The 12,802-nt window shown below is 38.3% G+C and overlaps 1 long non-coding RNA gene and 1 pseudogene across 29 annotated transcripts in view; both read right to left on the bottom strand.

The window, feature by feature from the left end:
* LOC147366889 (uncharacterized) overlaps positions 1-12,802 on the bottom strand; it is a 1,020,561-nt gene that overhangs the window by 598,993 nt on the left and 408,766 nt on the right. The gene's annotated exons all lie outside the window — the stretch shown is intronic.
* LOC147366893 (tropomyosin alpha-4 chain pseudogene) lies at positions 3,791-4,532 on the bottom strand (annotated as a pseudogene). The gene has a single exon (XR_015169097.1). The product of XR_015169097.1 is annotated as a tropomyosin alpha-4 chain pseudogene (transcript).

Here is a 12,802-nt window from a genome sequence, read left to right as displayed (position 1 = left end):
TGCAGTGAAATCCAAATGAGTCCCATGGTGTCATGATATATAGAAAGCCTAGAAACCAATGGAGAGTTTTCAGTGCCCATTGGTCATTTAAAAAATTTTGAAGCTTCAAAGATATCAAGAAAAGATTCCTGAACAAAAACATGCTTGTATTAAAAGCTTTTTAAGCTTCTAAAACATTTTTAGGCTTTTCCCTCCTATTTTTCCTAATAAAATCCTATCTATTCCCATATCCCTTAACAATATCTCATGGGGTTGATTGCTTTTTTTTAATGTGAAGGGAAAAGGACAAAGAAAATAGCAGAAAGGTGGACACTATCAATAGGGCATACCAAATATATAATTCTTTATAAAGCTATTCATTAAACTAGACGAGATATTCGCATTGCTATGTTTTTAAGTCAAATGGTATCAATTGGTCCATATGCTTTCGTAAAATTCTGTAATCTAGTCTTCTATGTTCTCTGCATTGCCTTCTAGAACCCAAAAGGCTACAGTAATTAAAGGAATTATAGGAGAGTTCTGGTAGCCAATGTCATGGACAATTACTTGATTGATTTAATATAAAAGAAAATCAAACTTCTTACTCAAGGATTCTAAAATATGTTCAGAATCTGATTGAAATGCACTTACTGAGCACCAACTGTCTGACACTAACCTGGAAAATGTAGAAAATGAATAGATGTATCAAACATGGCTCTTAGAAGGGTGGTTTTAAATTATATTGTGCATTAGATTTATTTGGGACTATATTAGTAAGACAAATTCTGTCCTCTGCTAAGATTTTACAGTTCGATGGATCTAAGACAAAAAATCAGTACTCAAACACCCAGCCTGGGTGAATTTGATGCTGATACTCCAGGAGTCACACTTTGAGAATCATTGATCTAAAAAGGAGAAATAATATACATATAAATAATGAAAACACAAGGTAACCTAGAATGCAAAATTATGAAATTAATCTGATTAGTGAGAAGGTGCAGACTATGGAATCAGCAGACCTAGTTGGAGAAGGCAATGGCACCCCACTCCAGTACTCTTGCCTAGAAAATCCCATGGACGGAGGAGCCTGGTGGGCTGCAGTCCATGGGGTTGCTAAGAGTCAGACACTGAGCGACTTAACTTTCACTTTTCTCTTTCATGCACTGGAGAAGGAAATGGCAACCCACTCCAGTATTCTTGCCTGGAGAATCCCAGGGACGGCGGAGCCTGGTGGAATGCCATCTGTGGGGTCGCACAGAGTCGGACACGACTGAAATGACTTAGCATAGCATAGCATAGCATAGTTTTAAATCCTGATGGTGTCTTATCAGCTGTAAGACCTGCAGCCTGATATTTGCTGCTGCTACTGCTAAGTCACTTCAGTCATGTCCGACTCTGTGCGACCCCATAGACAGCAGCCCACCAGGCTCTGCTGTCCCTGGATTCTCCAGGCAAGAACACTGGAGTGGGTTGCCATTGCCTTCTCCAATGCATGAAAGTGAAAGTGAAGTTGCTCAGTCGTGTCCGACTCTTTGCGACCCCATGGACTGCCACTCACCAGGCTCCTCCTTCCATGGGATTTTCCAGGCAAGAGTACTGGAGTGGGGGTGACAATGCCTTCTCCTCCTGATATTTAACTTCTCCAAATTTTAACTAACTCCCCTTGAAGGAGGGCATGGCTATCCACTCCAGTTTTCTTGCCTAGACAGAGGATCCTGGTGGGCTATAGTCCATACGGTCGCACAAAGTTAGACACAACTGAAGCGACTCAGCACAACACAAATTTTAACTAACTCATCTAGGCAGTGGAGACAGTAATAGAGGTTTTTAGTATCATTAAGAGAATTTTATGAGGAAATGCATCAAGTGCTGAACAGACAGATAAATCTAATTCTTTCTCTAAAAGTTCTCTTCATTCCGTTTCCCCATACAAATAGAGTAAGTGAAGCAGAAAGGTTACAGACAGTGAATATCACATTGTTTTTCAGGTTTCATGTATCCCTAGAGGCCAGTTGATTCTGAAGATACAGAGAATTCAATAGCCATGTTATTTACAGTGAAAGCTAACCAACCTGGATTAATCGCTAATGCATTTGACTTACTAAGGTTCTAAAATAGAAAATGACAGTTAAATAAACAAAAAGACACCTTATAAGGATATGCTGAATCACAAAAGCACATCTTTATATTAGTCTGGCAATTCATAATTTTCTCAGAATTGTAATAATTAGGAAATTGAAAGATAAGCAGTAGAGGGTATGATGGATTTAATCAGGAGAACAAGATTTTAGGAAGCAAAATGGCACCTTTGGAAATACAGATATCTGCAAGTAAAAATAGATCAATGTCTTGTAGCTCAAATCAATATGTAATTTGGTAAGCTATCTAAATATTTTATCCCTTGAAGTGAGAAAGAGACAGATAGGAATATGGCTGAATTCCCCAGCAGTCTTTTCTGAGGTGAGTTTTGTATCCATAAAGTCGCTAAGGATAAGCCATAACAGCTTGTAAAATAGGATACAATGGATTTGATAATCTACATTAATTCTTTAAAAGCATATAAATTCTTATCAACAAAGTTAACATAAGACAGCTTTAATGGAAACCAACATTAAAATCAATGCAAGTGTGAAAGCAAAGACCTAGTTTAGTTTGAGAAGCTAAGCAGATATACCATAAAAAGCATACCACAACCAGCCACCTGACTTATAAACATGGAGAAAACAAAGAATAGTTCAGTTCAGTCACTCAGTCGTGTCTGACTCTTTGCAACCCCATGAACCGCAGCACACCAGGCCTCCCTGTCCATCACCAACTCCAGGAATCTACCCAAACCCATGTGCATTGAGTCAGTGATGCATTCCAACCATCTCATCCTCTGTCATCCCCTTCACCTCCCACCTTCAATTTTTCCCAGCATCAGGGTCTTCTCAAATGAGTCAGCTCTTCACATCAGGTGGCCAAAGTATTGGAGTTTCAGCTTCAGCATCAGTCCTTCAAATGAACACCCAGGACTGATCTCTTTTAGGATGGACTGGTTGGATCTCCTTGCAGTCCAAGGGACTCTCAAGAGTCTTCTCCAACACCACAGCTCAAAAGCATCAATTTTTCGGTGCTCAGCTGTCTTTATAGTCCAACTCCCACATCCATACATGACTACTGGAAAAACCATAGCCTTGACTAGATGGACATTTGTTGACAAAGTAATGTCTCTGCTTTATAATATGCTGTCTAGGTTGGTCATAACTTTTCCTTCCAAGGAGTAAGTGTCTTTTAATTTCATGGCTGCAGTCACTATCTGCAGTGATTTTGGAGCCCCCCAAAATTAAGTCAGCCACTGTTTCCACTGTTTCCCCATCTATTTGCCATGAAGTGATGGGACTGGATGCCATGATCTTAGTTTTCTGAATCTAAAGCTTTTAGTCAACATTTTCACTCACCTCTTTCACTTTCGTCTAGAGGCTCTTTAGTTCTTCACTTTCTGCCATAAGGGTGGTGTCATCTGCATATCTGGGGTTATTGATATTTCTCCCAGCAATCTTGATTTCAGCTTGTGCTTCTTCCAGCCCAGTGTTTCTCATGATGTACTCTGCATATAAGTTAAATAAGCAGGGTGACAATATACAGCCTTGACGTACTCCTTTTCCTATTTGGAACCAGTCTGTTGTTCCATGTACTGTTCTTTTTTTTTTCTTTCTGATACAAAATATTTGGTCATGTATTCATAATTTGCTTGACATTCCAGCAAAGTGAAGAGGCAATAACAAAAGAAACTTCTTACAAGAGAAGAGAAAGACACGGCGCTCTGGAGTTTCTGTTGGAACAAGACTCTTCTGTTTTGGTTATATACAGTTTAGTTCGTTTAGTGTCTGATCCAGTGTCTGATGTAAGCCCACGTTCTCTTCTTTGGTCTGGGCCAGTTTTTCTTCCAGGTCATCAATTGTCTTTTCCAGTTTTGCAACTGTTCTCTCTGCAAATTCGGCACGGGTCTCAGCCTCTTTCAGTTTGCCGGAGAGAAGTTTAATTTCTTCATATTTGTCCTCCTTTTCAGAATACTTTTCAGATGCAGCCTCTAGTGACTTCAGGTTGTTAGTGACATTCTTGAGTTCTTCTTCCAGGTCACCACATTTTAGTTCGGACCAACTTTCGAGCTACCTCTTCGTATTTGCGGTCAGCCTCCTCGGCGATGTGTTTGGCCTCTTTAAGCTGCATCTCCTGAATCTCCATCTTCTCCTCATCTTTCATGGCGCGGTTTCCTATCACCTTCATCCCTCTCTCACTCTCATCTGCAGCCTTTTCTGCCTCCTTCAGCTTCTGCAGGGCTGTGGCCGGTCGTTCCTGGGCCCTGTCCAACTCCTCCTCAACGAGCTGGATGCACCGATTGAGAGCTGCCACATCACCTTCGGCTTTCTCGCGCCGCTCGCGCTGCCATCCAGCTCTCGCTGCAGGCCCTGCGCGCGGTCCTCCGCCTCATCTGCTTGCTGCTGCAGGGCCTGGATCTTGCGTTTCACCACCTCCAGGGAGTTGAGGCCAGCCATGGGGCGGAGGCGCACGCAGCGGGCAGCGGACAGCGGCGGGCGCTCGGTTGGGCTCAGCTCCGGCAAGAGCTGCCCAGGTCCAGTTCTAACTATTGCTTCTTGACTGCATACAGGTTTCTCAAGAGGCAAGTCAGGTGGTCTGGTATTCCCATCTCCTTCAGAATTTTCCACAGTTTATTGTGATCCACACAGCCAAAGGCTTTGGCATAGTCAATAAAGCAGAAATAGATGTTTTTCTGGAACTCTCTTGCTTTTTCCATGATCCAGCAGATGTTGGCAATTTGATCTCTGGTTCCTCTGCCCTTTCTAAAACCAGCTTGAACATCAGGAAGTTCACGGTTCACGCATTGCTGAAGCCTGGCTTGGAGAATTTTGAGCATTACTTTAATAGCGTGTGAGATGAGTGCAATTGTGCAGTAGTTTGAGCATTCTTTGGCATTGCCTTTCTTTGGGATTGGAATGAAAACTGCCTTTTCCAGTCCTGTGGCTGCTGCTGAGTTTTCCAAATTTGCTGGCATACTGAATGCAGCACTTATACAGCATCGTCTTTTAGGATCTGAAATAGCTCAACTAGAATTCCATACCTCCACTAGCTTTGTTCATAGTGATGATTCCTAAGGCCCACTTGACTTCACATTCCAGGATGTCTGGCTCTAGGTGAGTGTGAGTAATCACACCATTATGGTTATCTGGGTTGTGAAGATCTTTTTTGTATATTTCTGTGTATTCTTGCCATCTCTTCTTACCATCTTCTGATTCTGTTAGGTCCATACCATTTCTGTCCTTTATTGTGCCCATCATTGCATGAAATGTTCCCTTGATATCTCTAATTTTCTTGAGATCTCTAGTCTTTCCCATTCTATTGTTTTCCTCTATTTCTTTGCATTGATCGCTGAGGAAGGCTTTCTTATCTCTCCTTGCTATTCTTTGGAACTCTGCATTCAAATAGTTATATCTTTCCTTTCCTCCTTTGCCTTTCACTTCTCTTGTTTTCACAGCTATTTGTAAGGCCTCCTCAGACAGCCATTTTGCTTTTTTGCATTTCTTTTTCTTGGGGATTGTCTTGATCCCTGTCTCCTTTACAATGTCATGAACCTCTGTCCATAGTTCATCAGGCACTCTGTCTATCAGATCTAGTCCCTTAAATCTATTTCTCACATCTACTGTATAATCATAAGGGATTTGATTTAGGTCATACCTAAATGGTCTAGTGGTTTTCCCCACTTTCTTCAATTTAAGTCTGAGTTTGGCAATAAGGAGTTCATGATCTGAGCCACAGTCAGCTCCTGGTCTTGTTTTTGTTGACTGTATAGAGCTTCTCCATCTTTGGCTGCAAAGAATATAATCAATCTGATTTCGGTGTTAACCATCTGGTGAGGTGTATGTGTAGAGTCTTCTCTTATGTTGTTGGAAGAGGGTGTTTGTTATGACCAGTGCATTCTCTTGGCAGAACTCTATTAGCCTTTACCCTGCTTCATTCTGTACTCCAAGGCCAAATTTCCCTGTTACTCCAGGTGTTTCTTGACTTTCTACTTTTACATTCCAGTCCCCTATAATGAAAAGGACATCTTTTTTGAGTGTTAGTTCTTTTTTTTTTTTTATTTTATTTTTAAACTTTACATAATTGTATTAGTTTTGCCAAATATCAAAATGAATCCACCACAGGTATACATGTGTTCCCCATCCTGAACCCTCCTCCCTTCTCCCTCCCCATACCATCCCTCTGGGTCGTCCCAGTGCACTAGCCCCAAGCATCCAGTATCGTGTATCGAACCTGGACTGGCAACTTGTTTCTTACATGATATTTTACATGTTTCAATGTCATTCTCCCAAATCTTTGATACATATACACAATGGAGTATTACTCAGCCATTAAAAAGAATACATTTGAATCAGTTCTAATGAGGTGGATGAAACTGGAGCCCATTATACAGAGTGAAGTAAGCCAGAAGGAAAAACATAAATACAGTATACTAACGCATATATATGGAATTTAGAAAGATGGTAACAATAACCCGGTGTACGAGACAGCAAAAGAGACACTGAGTGTTAGTTCTAAAAGGTCTTGTAGGTCTTCATAGAACCGTTCAACTTCAGCTTCTTCAGCATTACTGGTTGGGGCATAAACTTGGATTACCATGATATTGAATGGTTTGCCTTGGAAATGAACAGAGATCATTTTGTCATTTTTGAGATTGCATCCAAATACTGCATTTCTGACTCTTTTGTTGACCATGATGGCTACTCTATTTCTTCTAAGGGATTCCTGCCAATAAGATCATTTAAAGTTTGAAACAGAGACACTAAGGCAACGAAGCAGATCTTTCATACAGGGATCCTCGGGAAAGTGAAGGTGGACTGTGAGTGCGCTGTCACCATGGATAGACCTCTACAAAAATGGGAAACACACAGCTGTTACATTTTATAAAAAATACTTGAATTGAGCACAGAAATACCTAGAGTGCATTATACTAGATGACTGCTCTCTGTGTTATGAATTTCAAGTTGATATCTTAGCAAATAACCAGATCTGTGAGTACTGAGTACTCTCTTTGGACTTAATAACTGAAATTTCAAGCAGCTGGTAATTGGTGCTGACACAAAGATTCAACCAAATATCCTTGAAACAGAAAAGCCAGGAAAGCATTACCAAAGAAATCAGGACCTACTCTAAACCATGATGTTTAGAAGTTTTCCTGAATGATATCATCATGATAAAGCCATTATTTACATGCCTTAGTTCAAGGGATGAAAATCCAGCCATGAATCGGCACTACTTGGAGATTGGGGTCTAACTTATCCAAATGAGAAATCTCTACAACTGTCCTTCCTACTACACAAACTGAACTGTTTAGGCCAAATCATGACTGGATATGCCCTCTATGCTAGATAATTATATGGAAGTATTCCTGAGACTGCCATTCTGGTACACTGTTAGAAGATGGATTAATCTTACTTAGGATTGTCTTTTTTGTTGTTGTTAAAAACTAGACACACTGAGCAATGATGTCCTGACGTATAATTAAACATTTGCGTGCCCTGGAAGATCTGAAGTCTGAACTAAAACTGGCAAAATGAATATACTGTAAAAGAGTAAATAACAGTTAAGTCTTGATTACAGGGGAAGAATGGCTTTGGGAAGAGTTTTTTCAATTGGCCCTTTATGTTTTAATATAGTAAGAATGGGCTTATGACCAAAATATAAGAACTTGAGAACGAAAAAGATACTTTATGCATCATCTGTTTCAGAGCAGTTATATGCTATTTGCTTTTAAAAATTAGAGCTTTTAAATTGGGAACAACTTGACAAGTACTTGTCCTGGAATTTGCAGACCATTAAGGCAAAATACAATGAAAAACAAGGAAAGAGCACTGCTCTTCAGTACACGTAATTAGAGGAAAGAGTCAACTCTTAAAGATCATCATCTTAGTACAAAATGGTTCTCTTATTTAGGATTGAGGGAGTCTGAGTGAACTCCGGGAGTTGGTGATGGACAGGGAGGTCTGGTGTGCTGCGATTCATGGGTTCACAAAGAGTCGGACACGACTAAGCGACTGATCTGATCTGATCTATTGGAGCAATCAATAATGTTTAGAAAATTGTTGAGAACAAAACTCCTTTGTAGATAAAGTGACTGAGATCTTCGTGAAAGAATACTTGCTTTAAACATCTGAATATTGAGATTAACAAAGGTAAAGCAGATTAAATAAAAAACACAGTTTTGATTTTTTTTTTTTTTTTGGCTCTAGAATATAACCTGTGAAGAATTATATACAGAATGTTCAGAGGTATTTCATAAACAACTTCCCATTTAAATTATTAAAGTTTTTTAAAAAATCAAAAGATGCATCATATTATTTAAACTTTGAAATCTAAGACAAAATGTGGATTTCCTGACTCCACTGACACTTTCCTATCAATTGGTCTATGTACCACCCTTAAATTATGTCTATCTCTGAATAATCAAATATCAATATTTAACTTTATAGATAACTGCTAAGCATTTGTCACATTCTTGATTTGCCTGACACCTCAAATATTTAAAGAAATGAAGGAACATAAGAATGAATATTATATTACCTAAGATTGCTTCTTTTTGTACATAATTTTTCAAATTTTCCCCAATGAACATATATTACTTTTATAACCTGATAAAAAATATAGCATTTTTAAAACTGCCGTGTATGTTGCTTGGAATATGATAGGTATTCAACAATAGGTTGCCTCTGTGAGCAGTAAGTTAGATCATCTGCTAATACTGTAATATGAGAATGAAAGCAATCCATGTAACTATCTCTAACATACCCCTTCAGCTGTACACCTGAGACAGGTTATTATTTAGAATATTTTATATTTACTCATTATCCAGTCTCATCATTCAAGTTAGAGACTGTAAGACAATTTGCTCCTGAGATTTTGTATATCCTAGGAAAGTATTCCTCAGTCTGTGCATCACAGGATACCAATCTTGTAGCATTATCTAAAGGAAAAAAAAGGAAAAACTGCAGTGGAATAAAATTTAAAATTTGTTGGAATTTATTTCTAATGTTTCAAAGAATTTTACCTTTATTCTGAGGAATTTCAGCTCAATTTGTCCATAAATGACTCTGTGGAAATTTTAAACTTTCTTGAACCATGTATCTCCCCAAAATGTATTTAAATATAAGAACTTTAATCCATGAAAAACAACTAAAAATATACAATGAATTGGTAGTCTGAGATACACACCTTTCAAATACTAACTTTAGAGAATGGTTAGGAAAGGGATATGAACTTTCTGCGAAAAGCAGTAAAAATCTTTTGTCTTGTGTTCTATCTATTCAAACTACTAAAAATATCTATTTAATCAATGTGTTAATTCTTTGAGCTACATTTAATATTCTATCAAATTTAATGTAAAGTAAGCAACTGATTGTGCCACTCTAAGATGTTCTCAATCATATTAATACATGAAAACCAATCAGCACTGGGGTTCTAAGAAGTTGGTGACATGACAGTGACATGACAGCATAAAGCAAAAAAGTAGGTGTGCTTCTGAGTTACTAAATAGAGTTCACCATTGAACAAAATTATAGTTAAAAGGCAGAAATGATTGAATAGTATAGGCTGGGGATTTCATACCTAATCACTATAACTAAGAGTTTACAATCATTACCGGTAATCTTTGCATTAAGAGAACAAATTGGTTTTTGAAGTAAACGTTTTCATTTTGTTCTTCTAAATACTCCTGTGTTAGGATTGGTATGTGTCAGACTTAGCAAAGGATTTGCCTTGATCAATAACACTGGAGCACGAGGAAGACTGGTCCAGTGATTAATTTCATGTTGTACACATGAGAACAGAACAGCTGAGTATATTTGTCTCTATAATCCCTTTTCCCAGATGTAATTACAAATGGAATTGATCAACTCATGTGTTTCTACTGAGGTAGAAGTGGGCCTATTAGAATTGCTAGGCTGTGTAATAACTTAGTACAGATCATCGGTCCTTGGGGCTGCAGGGGATTAGATATTACAATCTTATTTTAAAAGAAAACACTTTTTCTTCTTCAAGTTCCTTCCTTCTTGTCAAGATTAAATAAGTTTTTCCTCTGGCATCTTTGTAGAGCCTTATGAAGGAAATCTAAGAACTGGATGTTTATCAGCAGCATGGTAGAGTTTGGGAGACAGACAGACTTCCTTGAAGATATTTATCGGCTATACACTCCCCTTCTTGGATCCTCATATGCATCATCTTTCTAATGTGGATAGTGATATAGAGCTTGCAGGCCTGTTACAAAGATTGCACAAGATCATCTGTATAAAGCAATCAGACATTTCCAGAGAAGTGGTAAGCAATTAATAAAAGCCACTATTCAAATTTTTTATTTTATTTTTGCTGTGTAATTTCTATTATCTCATCATGAAACAAACTGTATTTCATATATATGCCTTACAGAGAAGTAATTAAATCTAACAACTTCTAAAAATACCTGTCACAAATATCAATTTGTGAAACTGGGCTACTACACCAAACTAATAAGGAGAAAATGTCAGTGAACTGAACTAAAATTTACCCTTGATATCTACAACCTCCTTAAAAGTGCATTCATTCTAGCATGATTATACATACTGAAATCACAAAATCAATCTTGACTCAGAACATGATCAAATGTATGTCCAATACAGAGAGCTAAGAATGAAGTATTTCAACTATCTAATTACTTTTTTGACATTTTAGAAAATGAAAGTGATCCAAATATCTTGATTGGTTAATCTATATTTCTGAAAACTTAAAAACAGGTTGTTTGCTTTTCAAATGAATATATACTGCATTTAATGATACCTTGCCTAGCTTTGGTTCACTACAGTGCCACTGTCTCTGGAAAGTTTCCTAAAACATTTGTGTGTGCATGTGTGTGTGTGTGTGTGTGCATGAGTGTGTGTATCTATTATATATTTTTCCCAGGTTTTGGGGAGTAGCGAATCCTCTCATCCAATGAGAGCCAGAGCTAGTATGGCAGGATTCTGTTGCAAATTTTCTGCTAAGGAGCTTTAATGCACCACTCTGCAAACATCTTCAGTGAAAGAGCAGTTCATCACAGGACTCTGATGTGAGCCTATTCTGCAATGTGTGTTTTTATGTCACAAAAGTCTTCCTTTCTGACACTTATTTGGACAGGCCAACAGTTTTGATTTCAAATAGCTGATAAAAGCTGTACAGATGAGAATTTGGACTTGCCACAAAGAACCGTTATTCCAGGTGTTATAATTCAAGTTGTACAAAAGCTCATGATGTCTGCAAGAAGATGATTAATGAAGTAGAGTGAAAAATTAGTAGGCAATCAGGTAGCAAGTAGAAACACTCTGACATTGTACTGCTGCTGCTGCTAAGTCGCTTCAATGTGTCTGATTCTGTGCAACCCCACAGACAGCAGCCCACCAGGCTCCCCCGTCCCTGGGATTCTCCAGGCAAGAACACTGGAGTGGGTTGCCATTTCCTTCTCCAATGCATGAATGTGAAAAGTGAAAGTGAAGTCGTTCAGTCGTGCCCGACTCTTAGCGACCCCACGGACTGCAGCCTACCAGGCTCCTCCACCCATGGGATTTTCCAGGCAAGAGTACTGGAGTGGGGTGCCATTGCCTTCTCCACTGACATTGTACAGGACATTATAAACCTCATTGAATCCTGATATAGAATGAAAAAATATGAAAAGAAATTATGGGTGTTTCCTGTCATGCTTTCAGGGGATATGAGAATAATGGCAGAGTGATTGCCAATGAAGGAAAAACATATCTTTAATGGGTACTGTTACAAAAAACATCCAAAGTTGTAATTCAGTAAACATCCATTTTCAGTAAGCATTCAGTAAACTTCCATTTCATTTTCATTCATCCATAAACATCTCTCTCTCCTTTTCTCTTTCCCCCACCCCTTCATCAATAAACATACCCATTTCATTCAGGTTTCTAAGAAATATGTATAATTATTACATAACTATACTCATTACTAGAGTAGGAAATGGCAACCCCACTCCAGTATTCTTGCCTGGAGAATTCCATGGACAGAGGAGCCTGGTGGGCTGCAGTCCATGGGGTCACAAAAAGTCGGATATGATTCAGTGACAGTACACGTACTCATTAATTTTACTTTGATATCAAGTAAAATCTGAGTAAAAAGATGAATGCTGTTTTTATTTACCTCTCATTTTCAAGTTTTCTTTACAAACAAAATTATATGAAACCATGAATACATCTTTCTATTCTGAATTGCCGTGGTAATTACCCAGCCACTTCTACTTCTTTTGGCTATGATTAATTACTAATACTTTTCATTCTTGGATGTCCTCCTCTTGGAGGGGCTGTGTTACAAACGAAGATGAATCTGAAAAACAGGAGAATGAGTACCTCCCCTAAGGGATCAGTACACTCTGATCTCAGACACTGAATAACAGCTGTTTGAGTTAACAAAATAATCTGGAAGTCTTACTCCGTGAAGTTTCAGATTAGATGCTAATAGCTTCAGCATGGACAAGGACTCTGCCTCTTTCTTAATAGATGATGCTGTCCTAAAAGATTTATTGAATCTAAGATGCCATTGATTATAAAGCAGACCATTATTTCATATACCACTAGGACAAGGGAAAAAGCAGCCAATTAAACTATGACACAACATTGATTGTAAGATGTTTGTATATATGAGAGATGTTATAAAGGAAGAAAAATGTGCTTCTCAGAATTGATGCCATATGAGATTGAATATAATTTGCATTGGGTTGCATAATGTAGTTGTTTAGGGCATACAT

Source organism: Bos grunniens, chromosome 8 (assembly GCF_055505025.1).
Source record: "Bos grunniens cultivar Pamir isolate PY7600 chromosome 8, Bosgru_T2T1.0, whole genome shotgun sequence".
In the NCBI taxonomy this organism is placed as follows: Eukaryota; Metazoa; Chordata; class Mammalia; order Artiodactyla; family Bovidae; genus Bos; species Bos grunniens.
Note: the sequence above shows the minus strand (reverse complement) of the source record. Positions and strands in the feature narration are given on the sequence as shown.